Source organism: Loxodonta africana, chromosome 11, assembly GCF_030014295.1.
Source record: "Loxodonta africana isolate mLoxAfr1 chromosome 11, mLoxAfr1.hap2, whole genome shotgun sequence".
Lineage (NCBI taxonomy): Eukaryota > Metazoa > Chordata > Mammalia > Proboscidea > Elephantidae > Loxodonta > Loxodonta africana.
Window position 1 is genome coordinate 43,869,849 of NC_087352.1, and position 25,233 is coordinate 43,895,081.

Sequence of the window (25,233 nt, forward strand, 5' to 3'; positions counted from 1 at the left end):
TGATTTTCTAACCAAAGAACTCCCTTTAGTATTTCTTGTAGTTTTGGTTTGGTTTTTACAAATTCCCTAAACTTCTGTCTATCTGGAAATGTCCTAATCTCACCTTCGTTTTTGAGAGATTGCTACAGCTGCTAACCAAAGGGTCCACAGTTCGAATCCGCCAGACGCTCCTTGGAAACTCTATGGGGCAGTTCTACTCTGTCCTATAGGGTCGCTATGAGTTGGAATCGACTTGACAGCACTGGGTTTGGTTTGGTTTTTGGATTCGAGAGATAGTTTTACTGGATACATGATTCTTGGCTGGCAATCTTTTTCCTTCAGTTTTTTATATGTCATCCCATAGCCTTCTTGCCTGCATGGTTTCTGCTGAGTAGTCCAACCTTATCCACATTGACTCTCTTTTGTAGGTGACTTTTCGTTTATCCCTAGCTGCTCTTAAAATCCTCCCTTTATCTTTGGTTTTGGCAAGTTTGGTGTCTTGGTGACTTTCTTAAAAAATCTACCTTATGTGGAGTTCGATGAGCATCTTGGATAGATACCTTCTCATCTTTCACAATATCAGGGAAGTTTTCTGCCAACAAATCTTCAACAATTCTCTCTGTATTTTCTGTTATCCCTCCCTGTTCTGGTACTCCAATGACTTGTAGGTTATTTCCCTTGATAGAGTCCCACATGAATCTTAAGGTTTCTTCATTTTTTTTTTTAATTCTTTTATCTGATTTTTCTTCAAATATATTGGTGCCAAGTGCTTTATCTTTAATTTCAGAAATTCTGCCTTCCACTTGCTCAGTCTGCTCCTCTGACTTTCTATTGAGTTGTCTAATTCTGTAATTTTATTGTTAACCTTCTGAATTTCTGTTTGCTGCTGTCTGTGGATTTTTTCAGCTTATTAAATTTTTCATTATATTCCTGAATAAGCTTTTCAATTTCTTCAACTGCTTTATCTGTGTGTTCCTTGGCTTGTTCTGTGTATTGCCTCATTTCCTTCCTGATGTCTTGAAGGGTTCTGTATATTAATCTTTTGTATTTTGCCTCTGGTAATTCCAGGAATACACTTTCATCTAGAAGATCCCTTGGTTATTTGTTTTGAGAGCTTGTTGAGGCAATCATGGTCTGTTTCTTTATGTGACTTGATATCGACTGTTTTCTCCGAGCCATCTATAAGTTATTAGTTCATTTTATGTTTGCTTACTGTTTCATAGCTTCTTGCTTTATTTTGTTTTGATAGGCCCAGATGGGTTGCTTGAGTGAGCCAGCTTGATTATTTTTGCCTTTGGAGTTCTGACCTCCTGTCCCCAGATGGCTAGATGAGTTATCAGATATATCAGTCTAGGAGTCCATTCACTTTTCTTGTATGAATTCAGCTCAGGTGTCCAGGTAGCTGATCATTAAGTGTATGGTAGAGGCTCTGTCCTACAGTCTCAGTGGGGCAGTGGTGATTGACGTAGGTACTGGTGTCTGGTTGCAGCAGGGTACCATGCTCTGAACAAGGCAGATGGGTGAGAATCATCCCTCAAGTGTCTCTGAGGAAAGCATGTCACTGTTCCCTACAGCATACTGGTGGGTGGGTTCTGCAGACAGACCATGGGCACCTATATTTTTGGTTGTAAGGAATGGGAGGTGCCAGCTATCCTTGGACCCCTGTCACGGGTGGCTGGATGACCTGAGTGAAGCCACCAGTCCTTAGGCTTCTGATGTGGGTAGATGAGGACCCTGTTTAATAGGCAAAGCAATGTCAAACATCAAACGCCCACCTCTCCACCACACAGCTGAAACAGTTGTAGTCTGCCCACAAGGGCCTATTCTCCTGAAATAGACCCACACGGGTCAATGCAGAGGGGAAATGTACTCAAAGTCCAAGGACCTTTTATGCCTGGACAGAAGCTGCTTCTGTCCTGAGCTCCCCGGTTTAGTGGAGCTGGCAAATTATCTTTTCCCCCAGCTGTGAATTTATTCCTTCTCCAAGGCCAGGAGGATGGCTCTAGGTGCTCCCCAGGGCCTATCTCAGGCCCAGGGAAATCAGCCACTGAAGCCGGCTTGGGAGCGGGGGGGCACATTAAAATATACGCAAGTACTTAGTTTTTGCTGACAGGGCCATTCTTCTCTGTTTCCGGCAGTGTGAGTAGGCTGTGCGGCTGGCTGCTTCTCCCTGAGGAAACTGCGGCCAAATCCTAGTTCCAGCCCTTTGCAGCTGCTTCTGAACCATCTCTTCCTCTCCCTGCCCCTCAGTTCATTTTTTAACCTTGCCTTTGATGTTCAGTGCTCCTAGCTTGTCATAATATATTTGTTTCACTTGTTTTTTTGGGTCTTTATTGTAAAAGGGCTCTCCAGAAGCATCTGTCTATTCCACCATCTTGGCCCCACCTCACCAGAGAGCACAACTCTTATTCACCTCCTTTGGTTCAGATTAGTGGTTTGTGTCTTTCTGAGAGGTGATGTCTTTCAATGCTGGAAACAAGAGAATAGGCAAATTTGTGAGTTCCTTCTGAGTTTGTTCTTTACAATACAGCACACATATTTCCTGAAGTTTAGTCTCTCTCCAGATCATCAGAATAGCCATAAAAACTACAATAGAAAATATGAATATGGTAAGCTTTCAAAGACAAATGAGAACTTTTTACACAGTTCTTTAAGGATCAGTCCAACTGATCTTAATCCATGATGGAGCATATTTGCAAAGAGACAGAACACTGCCTTACCTAGCTCTCTTGTGTGCCTTGGTAATGAAGTGATACTTCCATTGCATATTTGCACTCTGGAATTGTTTTTATTTTACTATTTATTTTGCCATTCCCTTGTTTGAAAACTGTGTAGCAAATGCTCAAATTCTACAGTCCTGGGCACCTTGGAAAATATCATTAAATGAGTCAAACTGGGAAAATCTAATGATGACTCATTTTCTTTAGCAGAGACTCAGATATTTATATTTAGAAAGTATTTGTAACAGCATTACTCTCTATTGCGTGTTTATGTAGAGCAGCATCCCAACCAGGAGTGATTTTGCCCCCCCTCCTGGGGACATTGACAATGCCTGGGGACATTTTTGATTGTCACAACTTGGAAAGGAAGAAGTGGTGCTATTTGAGGTACCAGTGGATGCTGCCCCCACAACAAAGCATTATCTGGAACAAAATGTCAATAGTGCTGAGGTCGAGGCACCCTGATATTTTTCAAGAACCATCTGAAAACCTAAAATGGGACCAAGTGAACACTAGGGGTCAGGAAGAAGACATGAACTGTTACTTTCTAAATAATTTTCAAACTGTTAAAGAGTTCCACATTGATGCCGAAACTTTTTGTGTGTGCATTGGAGGAAGCAAGTAAATATATTGATGTTATAGGGAATCAAGGCTTTTCATTGTGGGAAAAGGGAGATATAAATATGAAATGGAACAAGGTAAGGAAGAACCCAGTAATGTTCAATTTGATTTGTATACTTCAGTGTGAATTCATGACTATGTTGTGTTATGTTATGCTATGCTATGCTATGCTATGCTATGTTATGTTATGTAATATATCATATCATATTAATTTCCTATCTCTGTCCATTGAAAGGAGTCCCTGGGTGGTGCAAACAGTTAATGCACTCGGCTGCTAACCAAAAGTTTGGAGGTTCAAGTCCACCCAGAGGTGTCTCAGAAGAAAGGCCTAGTGATCGACTTCTGAGACATTAGTTGTTGAAAACCCTGTGGAGCACAGGTCTACTCTGACACATGTGGGATCATGGTGAGTTGGAACCGACTCCATGGCAGCTGTGGCTTTTGGAGTGGAGAGAAGGAGGGTGCCCCTGATGAGGTACTTGTGCAGAAGCAGTGTTCTTTTCTTCTCACTGGAATCGATGACAATATTTTGTTAAAGTGAAAGCCAGTCTTTATTCAATGTTGTTTTTCATTTTCCTAATCCTCCCAGGATCTCTTCTGCTTCTAGATGATGCTGTTGGCCAGCCATGCCAACTTCATACTACTGAGTGATAGATATTTGAACACCATGATTCAAAGCAGGACTATGACATTTAGTCTTAATAGACCATGTATTTAAAGTTCTCTCAAAAGCTTTCCTTTCTCCTGCTCTCATCTAAACCCCTATATTTGAAAAAAAAATAACTGTAACTAAAATGATTTTTTACACTGATCAAAAGTATGGCCCCAGCTGAAATAGAAGTGGTTATCAGTATTACAGGAAAATAAACTGCTTTAAGTATGACCTTGTAAAAAATACTTTGAGGAAAAAAAAAAAATCTACTGGGTTTTCCCCACTGTTTTCATCTCATTTAAGGAGCCCTTTTTTAGTGGTGGTGCGTGGTTAAGGGCTCAGCTGATAGCCAAAAGTCAGGAGTTCAAACTCACCAGCTGCTTCTCAGGCCCTTAAAGATTACAACCTAGGAAATCCTATGGGGCAGTTTTACTCTGTCTTATAGGGTTTCCATGAGTCAGAACCCACTTAACGGCAATGGGTTTTGTTTTTGCTTTTTTCCTCTCATTTATATACCTGAGTAATTCCACCCCAAATTCCTAACAAGTTTAGGAGCATATGTAAGAATAATAGTATAATATAAAACCTGTTGTTATCAAGTCGATTCTGATTCATAGCAACCCTATAAGACACAGTAAAACTCCCCTATAGGGTTTCCAAGGAGTGGTGGGTGGATTTGAACTGCCAAACTTTTAGTTAACAGCAGAGCTCTAACCGCTGTGCAACCAAAGCTCCATATTGTAAAATAATTTATTTAAGATGTTATAATAATACAAGACTGAGTATATAGACTGTTTTTTGTTGTTGCTTTTTTTTTTTTTCAAAATGAGGTTAGTTCTATTGCCTTGAGATAAAATACAGTGTTGGATTTTTTTTTTCCGGTGAAGTCTTTTGGGTAATTAGATTACAATTAGCATTGAATGTTAAAGTACGTCTTGTTGTTGTAAGTTGCCATCGATTTGATTCTGACTCATGGCAACCCCATGTGACAGGCTAGAACTGCTCCATGGAATTTTCAAGAATGTGGCCTTTCAGAAGAAGATCTCCAGGCCTGTCTTCCGAGGCACCTCTGGGTGGTTCCCAATCACCAACATTTCAGTTAGTAGTTGAGTGTTTAATCATCTGCACCACCCAAGGAATAATGGGGGTATGTCTTCATGATGAGAAAAATGCAGAAGTGTTCAAACAACTTTGGTTAGGATAACTGACCTCAAAAGAGTGTGGCAAAAATATTTTCTTCTTCCCTTTTTTATGTACTTCCTTATGTACAGATGGGTCCTGTACATAGACCGAGAGGCAGTCATTCAGACAGAACAAGGGAATATTGCATGGTTTAAAATCAGGAAAGGCGTGCATTAGGGTTGTTTCTTTTCACCATAGTTATTCAATCTGTATGATGAGCAAATAATCTGAGAAGTTGGACTATACAAAGAAGAACAGGGCATCAGAACTGCAGGAAGACTCATTAACAACCTGCAATTGGCAGATGACACAACCTTGCTTGCTGAAAGCAAAGAGAACATGAAGTACTTACTGATGAATATCAAAGAATACAGCCTTCAGTATGGATTACACCTCAACATAAAGAAAAAAAAATCCTCACTACTGGACCAACAAGAACATGATAAATGGAGAAAAGATTGAAATTGTCAAGGATCTCATTTTACATGGATTCAAAATCAACACCCATGGAAGCAGCAATCAAACAACGTATTACATTGGGCAAATCTGCTGCAAAAGACCTCTTTAAAGTGTTAAAAAGCAAAGATGTCGCTTCGAGGACTAAGGTGCACCTGACCCAAGCCAAAGTATTTTTTATCATCTCATATGCATGTAAAAGGTGGATGAATAAGGAAGACCAATGAAGAATTGATGCCTTTGAATTATGGCATTGGTGAAGAATATGGAATATACCATGGACTAACAGAAGAACGAATAAATCTGTCTTGGAAAAAGTACAGCCAGAATGCTCCTTAGAAGTGAGGATGGCAAGACTTCATCTCAAGTGTTTCAGACATTTTATCAGGAGGGACCAGTCCCTGGAGAAAGGCATCATGCTTGGTAAAGTAGAGGGTTGGCGAAAAAGAGGAAGACCCTCAACGAGATGGATTGACACAGTGGCTGCAACAATAGGTTCGACACAGCAACGATTGTGAGGATGGTGCAGGACTGGGCAGTGTTTCATTTTGCTGTACATAGGATCACTAAGAACTGGAACCTACTGGACAGTACCTAACAACAACCATAAATTATACAACCTTCTTGCTAAGAAGGAAGTAATTAAGGCATTTCGTGAAGATTTAACCTGCTCCTCTCATTCGCTAGTTTCCTTTTGGGTCTTTCAACTATACCTTGTCAATTTTTTCAGACTTAACTTCCATTTATCCCTAGATGAACTGAGAGTGGGATTGGGGTGGGACAGAAGGGTCCAGTCAATGACTGGTTTTCTTTTCCTTTCCATTCTTTAAAAAATATTTTGTTGTGTTTTAGATGAAAGTTTACAGCAAATTAGGCTCCCGTTTAGCAAGTTTTATACAAATTGTCCCATGATATTGGTTATACTTTTCACAATATGTCAGCATTCTCATTATTCCCATTCTGTTTGCTCTGTGTCCATTGATCTAGCTTCCCTTCCCCTTCTTGCCTTCTCATCTTTGTTTTTGGGTAAATGTTGACCATTTGGTCTCATATAGTTGATTGATAAAGGGAGCACATTATTCACAGGTGATATTGTTTATTTTATAAGCCAATCTATTATTTGGCTAAAAGGTGACCTCTAGAAGTAGCTTCAGTTTCAAATTCAAATGGTATCCCAGGGTGATAGTCTCAGGAGTTCCTCTGGTCTCTATCAGTCCAGTAAGTCTGGCCTTTTTTAGGGATATGAATTTTTTTCTACATTTTTCTTCCCATTCGATCCAGAACCTCCTATTGTGTTCCTGATCAGAACGGTCAGTAGTGGTAGCCAGATGCCATCTAGTTCTTCTGATTTCAGGCTAGAAGAGGTCATGGTTCATGAGAGCAACTAGCCCTGTGGACTAGTTTCTTCTTTGAGTCTTTGATTTCCTTCCTTCTCTTTTGAGCCAGAGGAAGAGCGATCAATAGTTGTATCTTAGATGGCCACTCCCAAGCTTTTAAGACCTCAGACACTACTCACCAAACTAGGTTGTAGAACGTTATCTTTATGAACAAAGTTACACCAATTGACTGAGTTTTCCCACAAGACTATGGTCCTAAGCCCTTTAACTCTGTAAACCAATCCTGTGAAGTGTTTGGATATATCTAGAAAGTCTCCATAACTGTCCCCCTTTGTGCTTTGTTATATATATGAACACATATGCAGCACACACAAACATGAATATACATTTGCCTACAGAAATGCTAATACATGCACACACATACTCACAGATAACTTCCTATACACATATATGCATCCATATCTACCTATGTAACCACGCACATAGCTTTGGTTGTTATTACTGTTGCTGCAAAACTGTATATGTTTTAGCATTTACTGAAATTGTCACTTTTTCTCGTGTACTTTTTTAGTGTCCTCATTTACTTTGGCCTAGTTGTGCAGACTTCACCCATATTTGGTATTGTTGTTCCCATCACCAAAAATAACAAGTGTCTGCTATCTAGAAAGTGATTCTCTCTCTCTTCCCCTCCTATCCCTGGTAACCACCAAAGAACATTCCTTTCTGTGTGTATACCTATTCTTGACTTTTTATAGTAGTGAGATCATACAATATTTGCCCTTCCGTGATTGACTTATTTCATCCTACAGATTCATCCGTGCTATAAGATGTTTTGCTTCTCATGATTCTTCATAGTTGTGTAGTATTCCCTTGTATGTATGTACCACAATTTGCTTATCCATTCTTCCAGTGATGGGCATTTAGGTTGTTTCCATCTTTTTGCTATTGTGAATAATGCTACAATGAATATAGGTATGCATATATCTATTCATGTCACTGCTTTTATATCTTTTGGATATTGTCTTAGTTATCTAGTGCTGCTATAACAGAAATAACACATGTGGATAGCTTCAACAAACAGAATTTTATTCTCTCACAGTCTAGGAGGCTAGAAATCCAAATTCAGGGCATCAGCTCCAGGGGAAGGCTTTCTCTCTCCTTCGGCTCTGGAGGAAGGCCCTTGTCATCAATCTTCCCCTGGTCTATGAGCTCCCCTTCATAGGAACCTTGGGTCCAAAGAATGTGATCTGCTCCTGGCACTGCTTTCTTGGTGGTATGAAATCCCCCTGTCTCTCCGTTTGCTTCTCTCTTTTATCTCTTGTAAGATAAAAAGTGATGCAGGCCACATCCCAGTGAAATTCCCTTTACATTGGATTAGGGATGTGGCCTGAGTAAGGGTGTAACATCCCACCCTAATCCTCTTTAACATAATCTGATCTTGACACAGGCAGAAATTAGGATTTACTACACAAAGGAAAATCACATCAATCATAAAATGAAGAACAACCACACAACACTGGGAATCATGGCCCAATCAAGTTAACACACATTTTGGGGGGATACAATTCAGTCCATGACAGATATATATCTAGGAGTAGAATTGCTAGATCATAAGGTAGTTCTATTTCTAGATTTTTGAGGAAGTGCCATACTGTTTTCCATAGTGGTGTACCATATTACGATCCCACCAGTAGTGTATAAGAGCTCCAATCTTCCCAAAGCCTTGACAGTATTTGTTGTTTTCTGTTTTTCTTTTTTTTTTTTAATCAGTGCCATTTTTGCAAGGGTTATAGATTATTATTTACAGACCGTACTAGAGTTTTTTGCAAAAAAGATCTACATCTATAATAAACTATCCACAATCCAGGAATTATCTCAAGGAAATATTATTGCAGTTTCAAACATTTTTCCTCACTTTATTAACTAGCACCTTAGTAACTCACACAGTTATAACATAATGAAAACAACATTATAACTTAAAAAAAAAAATCCCTGGTTGGTTTGGAAATCAAAACCATATGCCCTGGGTTGTGTGTTTACAATGGTGAGAGAGAGCCGCACTTCCCATGAAGACCTAAACAACTGCAGGAAGTGCTTTCAACCCCTCAGAGCAGCTGGACAAATCCAAGGCATTTGCCTTACTTCCCCCTTCTTATTCTATTTCTTCTGTGTTTCTTCATAGATGAAATCCTTGCCCAATTTGAGAAATACTAGTGTCAGCATCTGACCTAAGCAAATTATGATCTAGATAAAATTGTTAATTAAAATTGGAAGCAAATCCTCTTTCTGTTTTAATAATTATTGTCATTAATGCTTACTTGATCAGTTTTGTTGTCTGTATTAAAAAGGGAGGTAGAGAGTGTTGCATGAGTTGTGAAAATTCTATGGAACAGTCACAGAAGTACAGATATGGTTCTTTTCTAAAAAATTCTGTGTCAATAGGGAAAATGTGAGGATGCACAAGTTATGGTTCTATATCTTAGAAACAATTAATTCCTAAATAAAATACTTGCTTCCAGATGACAATGTTAAATTTTTTTAATTTTATTTCTCACATATCTGGCTTTCTACTTTGAAACATTTTATTCTCCATGTAGAAATGTATGATGTCTACTATAAACTTTTAATTATTCCCATAAAATTAATCACAATGTTTCAATCCTGAATCTTTGGCCATCTAGGGTGCTTGGTCCAAGATAGCTCCAGATGAAGCTTGTTTAAGCATTCAGCCTAATGATTTATTCGTGATTTTGGCAGGTTTTCTCTCCTCACTCATTTCTGTCAATTTTTAAAACGTCAAGATCTAAGAGACTGATTCATATTTCAAATTTTATGTTTCATTTTATGCCAAAGTTTTCTTAAACCAGAGTCACTCACTGTGAATCAGCACAAATCTGCCAGAACAGGGTTGCTGGTGGAAGAACAGCCCTCGGGCAGTTTCTCTGCAGCCGCCCTGGGAGGAGGGCTGTGTGAGGGAGATGAAGATCGCTTGTGCAACAGAGTCTTCTAGTTGTTTATCGGAGGCCGAGACTCTAGGGTGGCGCCATTTTCCTACAGATGCTCAACCAACTCATGTTGGTTGACTTACTGGCTTACTGACTAACTTCATTTGTACCCACTGGCTCACTGACTAACTTCACTACTACTCTCGTAGATACACGGACAGATCAGAACGTAGCTGTGCATTAGGAGAGCGAGTAAGCTATATACAACATGATCAATGTGTAAAAATGGAAATGCTGGTGAATATAAACGAAATAGTTGAATTAAATACGAAATAAGGGATTCCTTTGAACGAAAGGCATGGAGGTAATCAACTCCACGGTCACTTTTGTCTGACCATGTGTATTACACATACATTCCGTCTTTTAAAATGTATCTTCTTTATACGAAGTCAAGGCACTTTTCTTAAATCCATGCTATCTACTAGAAGCCATTGTTAGTTTAAAAAACAAAAATCGTCTATCTTTAAAAGTCTATGTTGCTTGGAGGTAATTTGAAATGCTATTTACCTTTCCAAATTCTCTTTATTGCCTTTTTTAAAATAATTTTTATTGTGCTTTAAGTGAAAGTTTACAAATCAAGTCAGTCTCACACAAAAACCCATATATACCTTGCTAAAAAAAAAAAAAAACTCCCAAATACTCTCCCCCTAATAAGACAGCCCGCTCTCTCCCTCCTTTCTCTCTTGTTGTGTCCATTTCGCCAGCTTCTAACCCCCTCCACCCTCTCATCTCCCCTCCAGGCAGGAGATGCCAACATAGTCTCAAGTGTCCACCTGATCAAAGAAGCTCACTCCTTACTAGCAACCCTCTCCAACCCCATTGTCCAGTCCAATCCATGTCTGAAGAGTTGGCTTCAGGCACAGTTCCTGTCCTGGGACAACAGAAGGCCTGGGGGCCATGACCACCAGGGTCCTTCCAGTCTCAGTCAGACCATCAAGTCTAGTCTTATGAGAATTTGGGGTCTGCATCCCACTGCTTTCCTGCTCCCTCAGGGGTTCTCTGATGTGTTCCCTGTCAGGGCAGTAATCCGTTGTAGCCAGGCACCATCTAGTTCTTCTGGTCTCAGGATGATGTAGTCTTTGATTCATGTGGCCCTTTCCGTCACTTGGGCTCGTAATCACCTTGTGTCCTCGGTGTTCTTCATTTTCCTTTGATCCAGGTGGGTCTCTACTATCTAATAAGTGAATGCCCCTCTCCCACCCTCCCTCCCTCCCCCTTCTCGTAATCACAAAAGAATGTTTTTCTCTCAGTTTAAATTATTTCTAAAGTTCTTATAACAGTGGTCTTATGCAGTATTTGTCCTTTTGCAACTCACTCATTTCACTCTGCATAATGCCTTCCAGGTTCCTCCATGTTATGAAATGTTTCACAGATTCCTCACTGTTCTTTATCAATGCATAGCATTCCATTGTGTGAATATACCATAATTTATTTATCCATTCATCCTTTGATGGGCACCTTGGTTGCTTCCATATTTTTGCTATTGTAAACAGTGCTGCAATAAACATAGGTGTTCATATATCTGTTTGTGTAAAGGCTCTTATTTCTGTAGGATATATTCCAAGGAGTGGGATTGCTGGATCCTATGATAGTTCTATTTCTATCTTTTTAAGGAAGTGCCAAATCGATTTCCAAAGTTGTTGTACCATTTGACATTCCCACCAGCAGTGTAGAAGTGTTCCAATCTCTCCACAGCCTCTCCAACATTTATTATTTTGTGTTTTTTTTGATTAATGCCAGCCTTGTTGGAGTGAGATGAAATCTCATTATACTTTTGATCTGCATTTCTCCAATGGCTAATGATTGTGAACATTTCCTCGTATATCTGTTAGCTACCTGAATGTCTTCAGTGATGTGTCTATTCATATCTTTTGCCCATTTTTTAATTGGGTTATTTGTCTTTTTGTAGTTGAGATTTGCAGTATCATGTAGATTTTAGAGATCAGGCACTGATCAGAAATGTCATAGCTAAAAACTTTTTCCCAGTCTGTAGGTAGTCTTTTTACTCTTTTGGTGAAGTCTTTGGATGAGCATAAGTGTTTGATTTTTAGGAGCTCCCAGTTATCTAGTTTTTCTTCAACATTCTTTATAATGTTTTCTATACTGTTTATGCCATGTATTAGGGCTCCTGATGTTGTCCCTTTTTTTTTTCTTCCATGATCTTTATCTTTTTAGATTTTATATTTAGGTCTTTGGTCCATTTTGAGTTAGTTTTTGTGCATGGAGTGAGGTATGGTTCTTGTTTCATTTTTTTGCAGATGGTTATCCAATTATGCCAGCACCATTTGTTAAAAAGACTGCCTTTTCCCCATTTAACTGTTTTGGGGCCTTTGTCAAATATCAGCTGCTCATATGTGGATGGATTTATGTCTGGATTCTCAATTCTGTTCCGTTGGTCCTTGTATGTGGTGTTGTACCATTACCAGGCTGTTTTGACTACTGTAGTGGCAGTATAATAGCTTCTAAAATCAGGTAAAGCAAGGTCTCTCACTTCATTCTTTTTCAGTAATGCCTTATTTATCTGGGGCCTCTTTCCCTTCCATGTGAAGTTGGTGATTTGTTTCTCCATCTCATTAAAGGATGTCTTTGGGATTTGGATCGGAATTGCCTTAAATGTATAGATCACTTTTGGTAGAATAGACATTTTTATAAAGTTAAGTCTTCCTATCCACGGCCAAGGTATGTTCTTCCACTTATGTAAGTCTCTTTTGGTTTCTTGCAGAGGTGTACTGTAGTTTTCTCTGTATAAGTCTTTTACATCTCTGGTAAGATTTATTCCTAAGTATTTTATCTTCTTGGGGGCTACTGTAAATGGCAGTGATTTGCTGATTTCCTCTTCGATGTTCTTTTTGTTGGTGTAGAGGAATCCAACTGATTTTTGTATGTTTATCTTGTATCCCGATACTCTGCTGAACTCTTTTATTAGTTTCAGTAGTTTTCTAGAGGATTCCTTAGGGTTTTCTGTGTATAAGATCATGTCATCTGCAAATAGAGATACTTTTACTTCTTCCTTGCCAGTCTGGATGCCCTTTATTTCTTTAGTTTAATTGTTCTGGCTAGGACCTCCAGCACAATGTTGTGTAAGAGTGGCGTTAAAGGGCATACTTGTCTGTTTCCCAATCTCAAGGGGAATGCTTTCAGGCTTTCTCCATTTAGGATGAAGTTGGCCATTGGCTTTGTATAAATGCCCTTTATTATGTTGAGGAATTTTCCTTCTAGTCTGATTTTGCTGAGAGTTTTTATAATGAATGGGTGTTGGACTTTGTCGAATGCCTTTTCTGCATTAATTGATAAAATCATGTGATTCTTGTCTTTTGTTTTATTTACGTGGTGGATTACATTACTTGTTTTTCTGATGTTGAACCATCCCTGCATATCTGGTATGAATCCCACTTGGTCATGGTGAATTATTTTTTTTGATATGTTGTTGAATTCTATTGGCTAGAATTTTGTTGAGGATTTTTGCATCTACATTCATGAGGGATATAGAATTTTCTTTTCTTGTGGTGTCTTTACCTGGTTTTGGTATCAGGGATATGGTGGCTTCATAGAATAAGTTTGGTAGTGTTCCGTCCTCTTCTGTGCTCTGAAATACCTTTAGCAGTAGTCCTGTTAACTCTTCTCTGAAAGTTTGGTAGAACTCTGCAGTGAAGCCGTCCGGACCAGGGCTTTTTTTTTGTTGGGAGTTTTTTGACTACCTTTCCAATCTCTCCTTTTGTTATGGGTCTATTTAGTTGTTTTACCTCTGTTTGTGTTAGTTTAGGTAGGTAGTGTGTTTCTGGGGATTCATCCATTTCTTCTAGGTTTTCAAATTTGTTTGAGTATTGTTTTTCATAGTAATCTGATATGATTCTTTTAATTTCAGTTGGGTCTGTTGTAATATCACCCCTCTCATTTCTTATTCAGGTTATTTGCTTCGTCGCCTGCTTTTCTTTTGTCAGTTTGGCAAGTGGTTTATCAATTTTGTTGATTTTTTCAATTGTTCTTCTGTTTTCTGTTTTCTATTTCATTTAGTTCAGCTCTAATTTTTATTATTTGTTCCCTTCCAGTGCCCGTGGGTCTCTTTTGTTGCTCTCTTTCTATTTGTTCAAGTTGTAGGGATAATTCTTTGATTGTGGCCCTTTCTTCTTTTTGTATGTGTGCATTTTTTTATACAAATTGTCCTCTGAGCACTGCTTTTGCTCTGTCCCAAAGGTTCTGATAGGAAGTGTTTTCATTCTCATTGGATTCTCTGAATTTCTTTATTCCATCCTTAATGTCTTCTATAACCCAGTCTTTTTTGAGCAGGGTTTTGTTCAGTTTCCAAGTGTTTGATTTCTTTTCCCTGCTTTTCCTGCACTTTTATGGCCTTATGGTCAGAGAAGATGCTTTGTAATATTTCAGTGTTTTGAATTCTGCTAAGGCTTGCTTTATGACCTAATATGTGGTCTATTCTAGAAAATGTTCCATGTGCACTAGGAAAGAATGTATACTTGGTTGCTGTTGGGTGGAGTGTTCTGTATATGTCTACTAGGTCAAGTTGTTTGATTGTGGCATTTAGATCTTCCATGTCTTTATTGAGCTTCTTTCTGGATATTCTGCCCTTCACCGAAAGTGATGTGTTGAGTCTCCTACTATTATTGTGGAGCTATCTCACTTTTCAAGGCTGATAGAGTTTGTTTTATGTATCTTGCATCCCTGTCATTGGGTGCATAAGTATTTAATATGGTTCTATCTTCTTGGTGTTTTGTCCTTTAATCATTATATAGTGTCCTTCCTTATCCTTTCTGATGGATTTAACTTTAAAGTCTATTTTGTCAGAAATTAATATTGCCACTCCTGCTCTTTTTTGATTGTTTTTTGCTTGATATATTTTTTCCATCCTTTGAGTTTTAGTTTGTGTCCTTAAGTCTAAGGTGTGTCTCTTGTAGGCAGCATATAGACGGATCTTGTTTTTCAATCCATTCTGCCACTCTCTGTCTCTTTATTGGTGCATTTAGTCCATTTACATTCAGGGTAATTATGGATAGGTATGAATTTAGTGCTATCGTTTTGATGTCTTTTTTATGTGTGTTGACAGTTTCTTTTTCCCACTTGATTTATATGTGCTGAGTAGATTTTCTTTATATATTGTCCTTTCCTCATATTTGTTGTTATTGATTTTATTTCTGCTGAGTCTGTACTTTTCCCTTGTATTTTATTTTGATGTGTAGGATAGTTTGTCTCCTTTGTGGTTACCTTATTATTTACTCCTATTTTTCTAAATTTATAACTAACTGTTCTTTCTTTGTATCGCCGTATTCTTCCTCTCCATATGGAAGGTGTATGATTACATTTCTTAGTCCCTCTTTATTATTTTAATGTTGTCTTCTTTTATATAATAACATCACCATTACCCTGTGTTGGACTTTTTCTTTCTTTCTTTTAATCTTGTTTTGTTTTTTTGGATTTCCCTGTCTGGGTTGACTTCTGGTTGCTCTGCCCAGTGTTCTAGTCTTGGGTTGATACCCGATATTATTGATTTTCTAACCAAAGAACTCCCTTTAGTATTTCTTATAGTTTTGGTTAGGTTTTTACAAATTCCCTAAACTTGTGTTTATCTGGAAATGTCTTAATTTCACCTTCATATTTAAGAGACAGTTTTGCTGGATATATGATTCTTGGCAGGCAATTTTTTTCCTTCAATTTTTTAAATGTGTCGTCCCATTGCCTTCTTGCCTGCATGGTTTCTGCTGAGTAGTTGGAGCTTATTCTTATTGGCTCTCCTTTGTAGGTGACTTTTTGTTTATCCCTTGTTGCTCTTATAATTCTCTCTTTATCTTTGGTTTTGGCAAGTTTGATTATAATATGTCTCGGTGACTTTCTTTTCATGTCTACCTTATGTGGAGCTCGATGAGCATCTTGTATAGAAATCTTCTCATCTTTCATGCTATCAGGGAAGTTTTCTGCCAACAGATCTTCAACAATTCTCTCTGCATTTTCTGTTATCCCTCCCTGTTCTGGTACTCCAATCACTTGTAGGTTATTTCTCTTGATAGAGTCCCACACGAATCTTAAGTTTTCTTCATTTTTTTTAACTCTTTTATCTGATTTTTCTTCAAATATATTAGTGCCAAGCAATTTATCTTCAAGTACAGAAATTCCAGCTTCTACTTGCTCAGTTCTGCTCCCCTGACTTTCTATTGAATTGTCTAATTCTGTAATCTTATTGTTAATCTTCTGAATGTCTGATTGCTGTCTACGGATTTTTCCAGCTTACTAAACTTTTCATCATGTCCCTGAATAATCTTCCTAATTTCTTCAGTTGCTTTATCTGTGTGTTCCTTGGCTTGTTCTGCGTATTGCCTCATTTCCTTCCTGATGTCTTGAAGGGTTCTGTATATTAAACTTTTGTATTCTGCATCTGGTAATTCCAGGAATGCACTTTCTTCTAGAAGATCCCTGGATTCTTTGTTTCGAGAGCCTTTTGAGGTGATCATGGTCTGTTTCTTATGTGACTTGATATTGTACTGTTGTCTCCGAGCCATCCGTAAGTTATTGTATTAGTTTATGCTTGCTTACTGTGTCGTAGCTCCTTGCTTTGTTTTGTTTTGGTATACCCCTATGGGTTGCTTGAGTCAGCTAGCTTGATTATTTTCACCTTTGGAGCTCTGGTGTCCTGTCCCCAGGTGGCTAGAGCTGTTATCAGGTATATCAGTCTAGGAGTCCATTCAATTTCTTGTATGAGTTCAGCTCAGGTTTCCAGGTAGCTGATCATCAAGTGTGTGGTACAGGCTCTGTCCTACAGTCTTAGAGGGGCAGGGGTGATTGTCATATATATCGGTGTCTGATTGTACCAGGGGGTCATGCTCTGAACAAGGCTGGGGGCTGAGAACTGACCCCCAAGTGTCTCTAAAGAAAACACGTCTCTGTTCCCTGGAGTGTGCTGGTAGGTGGGTTCTGCAGAGGGACCATGGGCACCCAAAGTTTTTGGTTGTAAGGACTAGGAGGTACCAGTTATCTTTGGGCCCCTGTCACGGGTGGCTTGGTGACCTGAGTGGAGCTTCCAGTCCTTCGGCCCCTGATGTGGGTAGGTGAGGACCTTGTTTAATAAGCAAAGCAATGTCAAACGTCAAACACTCACCTCTCCGCCACACAGCTGAAATGGTTGGAGTCTGCCGACAAGGGCCTATTCTCCCGAAATAGGCCCACACAGGTCCACGCCAAAAAAAAAAAGGTACTCAAAGTCCAAGGACCTTTTATGCCTGGACAAGAGCTGCTTCTGTCCTGAGCGCCCCTGGTTAGTGAATCTGGCAAATTATCTTTTCCCCCAACTGTGAATTTATTCCTTCTCCAAGGCTGGGAGGATGGCTCTAGGTGCTCAGTAGGGCCTATCTCAGGCCCAGGGAAATCAGCTGCTGAAGTCGGCTTGGGGGTGGGGGGCACATTAAAATATACACAAGTGCTCAGCTTTTGCTGACAGCACCATGCTTCTCTGTTTCCGGAGGTATGAGTAGGCTGTGTGGCTGGCTGCTTCTCCCTGAGGAAACTGTGGCCGAAGGCTAGTACCAGCCGGCCGCCACCACCATCGCCATTCTGGGAATGGTGCCTGAGAGCTCCCCGCAATTCAGGTCTGGTAACTCCTCTCCACTTCTGAATGGTCTCTTCCTTCCCCTGCCCCTTAGTTCGTTGTCTAAGCTTCCCTTTGATGCTCAGGGCTCCCAGCTTGTCACAAATATACTCGTTTCACTTGTTTTTTCTGGTCTTTGTTGTAAAGAGGGCTCGCCAGAAGCGGCTATCTATTCTGCCATCTTGGCTCCACCTCACCTCTTTATTGCCTTTTTTAATGGTTGATTTCTGAGTGTCTTCTTCTCCCTTTTATGCAACTCTCTCTCTTACATTTTCTGCGGGTGGATGTTTTTCTTCTTTTTTATTTGACTCGTTCTCATTAAATAGGTGGAATTCGTAGTATTCTATTTACTATTTCTGTCTTGGAAGCCCTGGTGGCATAGTGGTTAGGTCCCATGACTGCTAACCAAAGGGTCAGCAGTTCGAATTCGCCAGGCACCCCTTGGAAACTCTATGGGGCAGTTCTATTCTGTCCTATAGGGTCGCCATGAGTCATAATCAACTCGACCGCACTGGGTTTGGTTTTTTGTTTTTGCATTTCAGCCTTTGGGTGTTAAGAAATTTAGTGTATTCATGGGTGGTAGTTACTTTATGGGATTTTTGGTATGTCAGATATGCAGTATTCTTACGTATACCTGTTTTTGAGAAGTAAAAACTGCAATCTAACTTTGCATTGTGTCTTCTTCTATCAAATGGGTCGTATGCTGCTTAAAACAAAGTGTATTAATCGAAAGTGTCAAATGATTTATATATTCAGTAGTGATTTTATGATTAAAGTTCTAACTCATTACTGTGGAAAGAAAAATTTCAAATTTTTCACATTGAGTGCCATTGAGTGATATTTCAGTTTGGAGAGAAAAACCATAAGGGAATTATGATAGTCTAGGAGACCCAGAGAAAAAGGGGAAAACCCTCAATGATATGGTCTGACACAGTGGCTACAACAATGGGCTCAGGCACAGCAACGATTGTGAGGATGGCACAGGACCAGGCAGCTTTTTGTTCTGTTGTACATAGAGTCATTATGAGTCAGAACTGACCTGATGGCACCTAACTAACTAGAAGAAACAAAACAGTTTATCTTTCCCCGAAGGAAAAGCAGAAACAAATATGACTAAGGGAATGAAAAAGAAGAAGTAAGGGATGGCAGAAGAATGGAATGGGTTGAAGAGTGTGGAAATGTGGCTGTGAAGGCTGAGGTAAGGCAGAGCTTGGAGGGAGAAGTAGAGGAGCGTGAGGAATAAACACATGAGTGTAGAGTATAGCAAAATTACAAGCCTGCACAGGCCAATCAACATAAATATGCAAGTCAAGGGAAAAAAATTCAAAATGGTTTGGATTTTAGAAGAGAAAAAATGCTAATGGAACACAGCACCTGATCAGATAATTGTTGACAAGACTTAGTGTAGAGTTCAGAAAGAGGATAATCAATGGATTCACTTGGGGGACAAATCCATGTATTTAATGAATTCATTTATGAAAGAAATTCTAAAATTATTTAAATATCTCTTCTTTTTATCAATAACAATTGTTTTTCATGAATGGAACCAAAGGCATCACACAAAAAGTTGTGGCCCAAGTAAGTAAGCTTCCTGAGAACACCAAAATGCCTGTTGGGAAGAGCCAAGGCTGGCTCTCCATGACCAACATCTTCCCTTCAACAGAGCTGGCTGCCATGGGCTCCAGAGCATGTCCTGGCAATGAAGAACCTGGGTGACGGGTACCTTCTTGCCTAAGTGTGTCATTTTCAATACCAGTCAGCTCTTGGGGTCTGTTTATTCTTTTCTTGCTTATATATTTTGTTTACATTAGAGAGACAGTGGTTTACTACTCAGCCTCTGCGTTTTCTAAGAGAACTAACCGTTAGATACTCAGAATTTTATTTTTGTAGGAAATCACATGAATCCCACATTTCCCAATAACCCGAAAAAAAAATCTGTTGCCATCAAGTGGATTCCGACTCATACCTACCCTACAGGACAGAGTCGAACTGCTGTATAAGGTTTCCAAGGCTGTAATCTTTATGCAAGAAAACTGCCACATCTTTCTTTCGCAGAAAGGCTAGTGGGTTCAAACCACCAACCTTTCAGGTAGTGGTTGAGCACTTAACAACTGTGCCACCAGGGCTCCTTCTTCCCAGTAAGATTTTTCTTTTCATTTTCCTGCAGAGCTGATCAGGGACATGGATATATATATTTTTTAATTTCCCAGAGTTAAAATGAAAATATTAAAAATTTGGAATGTTTCAACATATTGTACACTTTCCCCTTGCCCCCTACGACTCCCCCCACCCCCTTTGTTTAAAAACTTCCTTGGCTTGACCAGTATTAATTATCTTATTGCACCTCTTTGGCTGCTTCTGGAAGTACTTATTTGGAAACCATAGTGACTCAGATGTTGGCTTAGACAGTGGAAGGTATTTACAACAAATTATGGGGCAGTGTTATTACGATGTATCAAGTTGCCTTTATAGCACAGGGTGGGCAAAGTTACTCAATGCAAAACACTCTAGGCAACTAGTAAATGCTTAATAGTACAATATTACTGGTGTTTCCTATGTAAAACTAAAATCCATTCCCATCGCGTTAGTTACGACTCATAGCAGCCCTATAGGACAGAGTAGAACTTCCCTACAGGGTTTCCAAGGAATGGCTGGTGAATTTGAGCTGCTAGCCTTCTGGTTAGCAGCCGTAGGTGTTAACCACTGTACCACCAGGGCTCTTATGTCATATAGATAGATCTTGTTGTTGGTAGGTGCTGTTGAGTTGATTTTCAACTCTCGTAGACAGAGTAATTACCACCCCTTTCTTCCACAGTGTTCCTGGATGGGTTTGAACTGCCAACCTTTCAGTTAAGAGCTGAGTGCTTTACCACTGCAGCACTAGGGCTCCTTCAGCTTAGCTCTGCTGACTCCAAATCCAGGGCTCTTTCTGTCTTATTCCACTATGATGCTGGCCAGGGACTGAGCTGTCTCAAAGGATTCCCCAGGCAGGGGACATAAGACTATGGACACCTGGAGGCCAGGAGAAAGCAGAGCTTGATGGAGAGAGAGTGAGACTACAAGTGGCCAGGGCAGAGAGAAAGGAAATGAGCATGAAATAAAAACACAGTTTGCCTATTAAATGTGCTCAAATATGAAACTTCTTTGAAAGCGTTCTACAAATATTATTTCTAAACTATGCCTGGTCCTAGAAGAGAGAAAAGAGGATTATAACTCCCTTCTTTTTCTCTCTGCTTCATCATCTATCATAGGGGCCCTGGCTGAGTCTCAGAACAAAGACTTGTGAATAGGACAGGGTTAGGTAGTGGCTAAGAGTTGGGGTTTATTACCAAACTTTTCAAGTTTGAAATTCCCGTCTGTCACTTGGCCGGTAGTGTGTTCTTGGGTAAATTCCTAAACCTAAGTCCCAGTTTCCTATCTTTAAAATGGAGACAAATTACTGCCTCTCAGGGTTTGGGTGAGAATTAAATGAGCTCATCCATGTGATGTGCTTAGCTGAGTGTCCAGAACATACCATAAGGCCAGTGAGGGTTAGCTCCTCTTCCTAACACAATTAGTTCAGTTGCAGGTGAGATAAACAACTTTTGGGGAACAAACTTGGTAATCTTTTCATGCTGAATAATATTACTTCTATGGAAAAAAGGCATTTTGAATTTTAACAACCTATCAATGAGGTTCTGTGTAAGTTGTGGGCTAAGAAAGAAGTGGTGTTGGTCTTAATTTTTTAATAAGTATAGTTAATGGCATGCTATAACTTGTTTAACCAATGTAAATGGAACCAAAGAGAGATGGGGTGGATATTCCACATGGTAGAGATGGAAGAAAAATATTAGTAAGAATCACAGTTCATCCCTTTAGCTGTACCTATATTGTGAGAACTCTACTAACTGTGTTAATTCTAAAATCCAGCCATTTAGAAGAATTAGAAAGTGGTTTGAGTATACATTTGTTCTCCTCCTTAAGGGTTGAATACTGTGCCATAGAAAAGAATTGTCTCTGTTTTCTTCCACAGGATAAAGAAGAGGAAAGGACGATCCACCTGGAAGATTTCAGGATTTTCCACTTGGCCTGTTGGGTCAATAAGTGCTAACATGGAATCATCTTCAGTAACCTCTAGAATGGCCTTATGGATTATCTTGGAGACCACGAGGCCTCCTCCTGCCGCTATGCCAGACAAGTTAGCCACCGAGGGGTCCAAGATATCAGTCATTCCCAATGCCGCCAATATGGGAGTGAGGTCTTCCTGGCACCCTTCCAGCCTGAGCCGGGGCAGGTGCAGATCCACAGCCGTGTCTTCCATGTTGGCTGAGCTGATCCAGGTTTTTAGTTTCTCATAAGTGATTTCTCTGGTGACCTATGAAAAGAAAGCAGGAAGGAAAATGCAAGCGAATTTTATTTAGAAAATAAAGTATACTAAAATGGAAGATAAACTAAGGGCTGGAGGTGAGGCTATGAATAGGTAAAGCAACTTCTCACTGCCATTTGGAAAGCAGATTCTAAGCATTGTGTCTGATACATCAGAGCAAGTGGGGAAAATGCAGTGTGTGCAAGAATCGAAGCCCAGAGCATAGAGCCTTGGAGTCCAAAAGTCATTTGTAAAAAAACAAAAATAATTACCATGGGGAATTTCTATTTTTCTTCCTCTATGAAAAAAAAAAAAAATGCCTCTATAAATTGTACAACTTATATATTATAATTGTATACTTTATATAAATGCCTCCCTTTTCCATTGGTCACAGTAAAAGATGCCTTTGGAACCTGAGATCCTCCAACTCTGACAACATGAATTAAATTTTAGACAGACCAAAATAATTTCCTACTGCAACTCAACCCAAAATTCTCATTAGTCAGATATTCATAGAGATGGAATTTATATGAAAGTAACATTTATAGATCATTGTTGTGGTTGTTAGTTGCTCTTGAGTTTGCTCCAATTCATGGTGACCCCATATACAAAAGAACAAAACATTGCTCAGTTCTGTGCCGTCTTCATGATCATTAGCATGTTTGAGTCCATTGTTGCAGCGATTGTACACTGCCTTCCAGCCCAGAGGGCCCATCTTCTAGCGCTATATCAGACAACATTTGTTGTGATCCATAAGACTAATTTTTGAAACTAGATCACTAGACCTTTCTTCCTAGTCTGTCTTAGTTTGGAGGCTCAGCTGAAACCTGTCCACCATGGTTGATCCTGCTGGTACTTGAAATACAGGTGGCATAGCTCCCAGCATCATAGCAACATGTAAACCAGCACGCCACAGTACCACAAACTGATAGACAGGTGGTGATTTCTAGATCATTAGAACCAAATGATCTTCAATTTGATAGAAACCTTGGAGGATTCTTTTCTGCAGTATTTGTAACACCCATGAAGCATCTTCCCGAGATGTTCTCAGGCTGGTGACCACTTCAAAATGAAACAACCTGGATCCCTGGTTGCACAGCTCAGCTTGCAAGAAAGGCCTGCCCCATACTGAGCAGAAATCTGCTTCCCTGTAATTTCTACCTGTTAGTTTTAGTTTTTGGAGCCCTGGTAGTGCAATGGTTAAGCACTTGGCTGCAAACTGAAAAGTCAGCTGTTCAAACCCACCCAGCAACTCTGTGGGAGAAAAGACCTGGTGCTCCGTTCCCATAAATATTACAGCCTAGGAAAGCCTAGTTCTAGTCTGTCACATAGGGTCGCTATGAGTCAGAATCGACTGAACTGCACACAACAACAACAGTTTTAATTCTCAGTCTGGGAGCCATACAAAATCAGTCCATTCCTTTTTCCATATGACAAACAAATATTTTAATAAAATCAGCATATTCTCAAAGTCACTTCTTTTTTCATCAACCATTTTCCACACCACATCTTTTCTGGCTTCTCCTCATTCCAGTTGTCTCTGGTTGCAGGGACTTATGTAGATTATTTTGGGGACAGAATCTATTGGGAGGCAGGCATCCCAGATACCAACCAATGTAAACCTCAAGGAAAAAAATCATTTTGTGTGGGGTTGACATTCACCATATTCCAATGAGTAACCATCTTCAACTCTTCATCATTGAAGAAACCGGGGATGACTGTCCCCCATCCACAGTGGTGAAGAAATGTTAAGCATTCTAACATGAGAAAATTAGGTGGCTATGAAGATCTAGACTACTTTCCCCAACTCCTTCCTCATTAAGGTCATTACAGCAAGCTGTAAATGCACTTCAGAGACATTTTTCAGAGCTCTTAATATTTTTTTTTAGTGTCACATTTTTATGACCCAGGTCAAGCCTATTAAATTTCAGCCACAAAGTATTGATACGGTAACTATGTACATGGTCTTAGATGGATTCCAGTTCATTGACTTTTCATAAGATCATAAAATTTAAGAGCTAGAAAGAATCCTAGAAATCATTTACTTTGCCCCTCATTAAAGCCCTTCATTGCATGGATAAAATAACTGAGGTCTGGAGAGGTTGAATGGCTACCTGTTGTCCTGTAGTGAGTTTGTAGCAAAATTATGGTTAAATTGCAACTGCTACAAATTATGGTTTAGTTCTAATTCTGTTACCCACCCATTCAGTGTTTTTCACACTGTCTAGCCATGGAAAGGGGCCCTAGTGGCATGATGGTTAAGCACTCAGGCGCCAACCGAAAGGTTGGGTGTTCGAATCCACCAGCTATTCCATGGGAGAAAGACCTGGCGATCTGCTTCCACAAAGATTAAAGCCTAGGCAACCCTATGCAGGAGTTTCTACTCTGTCACATAAGGTTGCTATGAGTCAGAATTGACTCAATGGCACACAACAACAGTCATGGAAAAGGAAGATAATAATAATTAATATTAATTAGCAATAATAACTCAAATCTCACTTTGTTAGAGAGGTTTTCCATGATCATCCTTATAAAATAGATGTGCCCCAAGCCTATCACTCTCTACCTCATTTACATATTTTATTTTTCTTCATAAAAATATAAAAATCATATTATTTCTATTTTGGTTTATTTGTGTGTGTGTGTGTCTGTATATGTAAATGTATGTATGTATGTGTATGTATGCATAGGAGCTGAGATTTTGATTTTAAGCCGTGGCCTTGGTAAATCTGAGCAGGCATTTGGACACCACACTTGGAGTGGGCTGAGAAGCCAGAGAATGGGGTCCGATGATGTTACAGACACTAATTGGCTATGAAATCTTGAGCGAATACTACATTGGCTTAGTCTCCAGGTTTCCTCCTCTGACAGATGGGCAACCAGTGCCTGCCTAGCTGGCTTCACAGAATGAGCAAGGATCCTTGCAAGCAAGGATGAAGAAAGGATGAGGGAGGATGAGGAGTCCTCAACAAGAGAGAAGCAGGTGGGAGTGGCACTGGACTCCGGCAAATATTTAAAAAAAAAGCAGACAAATGGAGGAAATACAGGAGTTTAAAGAAAGCAGCTGAGAAATTGTTAGATCCATTGCAATGCCAACCATAAGAACACACAATGGAACAGGGGGGTCCATGTGGCTCAGAGGAAAGTACTAGAGAAACAAGAAAAAAGAAAACAGTGAGTGTTGAGCCTGCCTTGAGCGTTGGTGGAAATAGATTCAGTTGATTGGTGGCAGGTCTGAAAGAGATGCCAAGGTGTAGTATATTCAAAAAAAAAAAAAGCATGTAAAACAACAAGCAAAAATCCTCTGAGGACCGAAGGAGAAAATGCATGTGACTATGCTTTAAAATC

The 25,233-nt window shown here is 39.6% G+C and overlaps 1 long non-coding RNA gene across 1 annotated transcript; it reads left to right on the top strand.

Moving 5' to 3' along the window:
- Positions 1-2,686: 2,686 nt before the first annotated feature.
- Positions 2,687-24,489, top strand: LOC135232842 (uncharacterized). Its single transcript, XR_010323438.1, has 3 exons — positions 2,687-3,397; positions 3,556-3,726; positions 21,553-24,489. It is a non-coding gene; the product is annotated as an uncharacterized LOC135232842 (long non-coding RNA).
- The last annotated feature ends 744 nt before the right edge of the window (positions 24,490-25,233 follow it).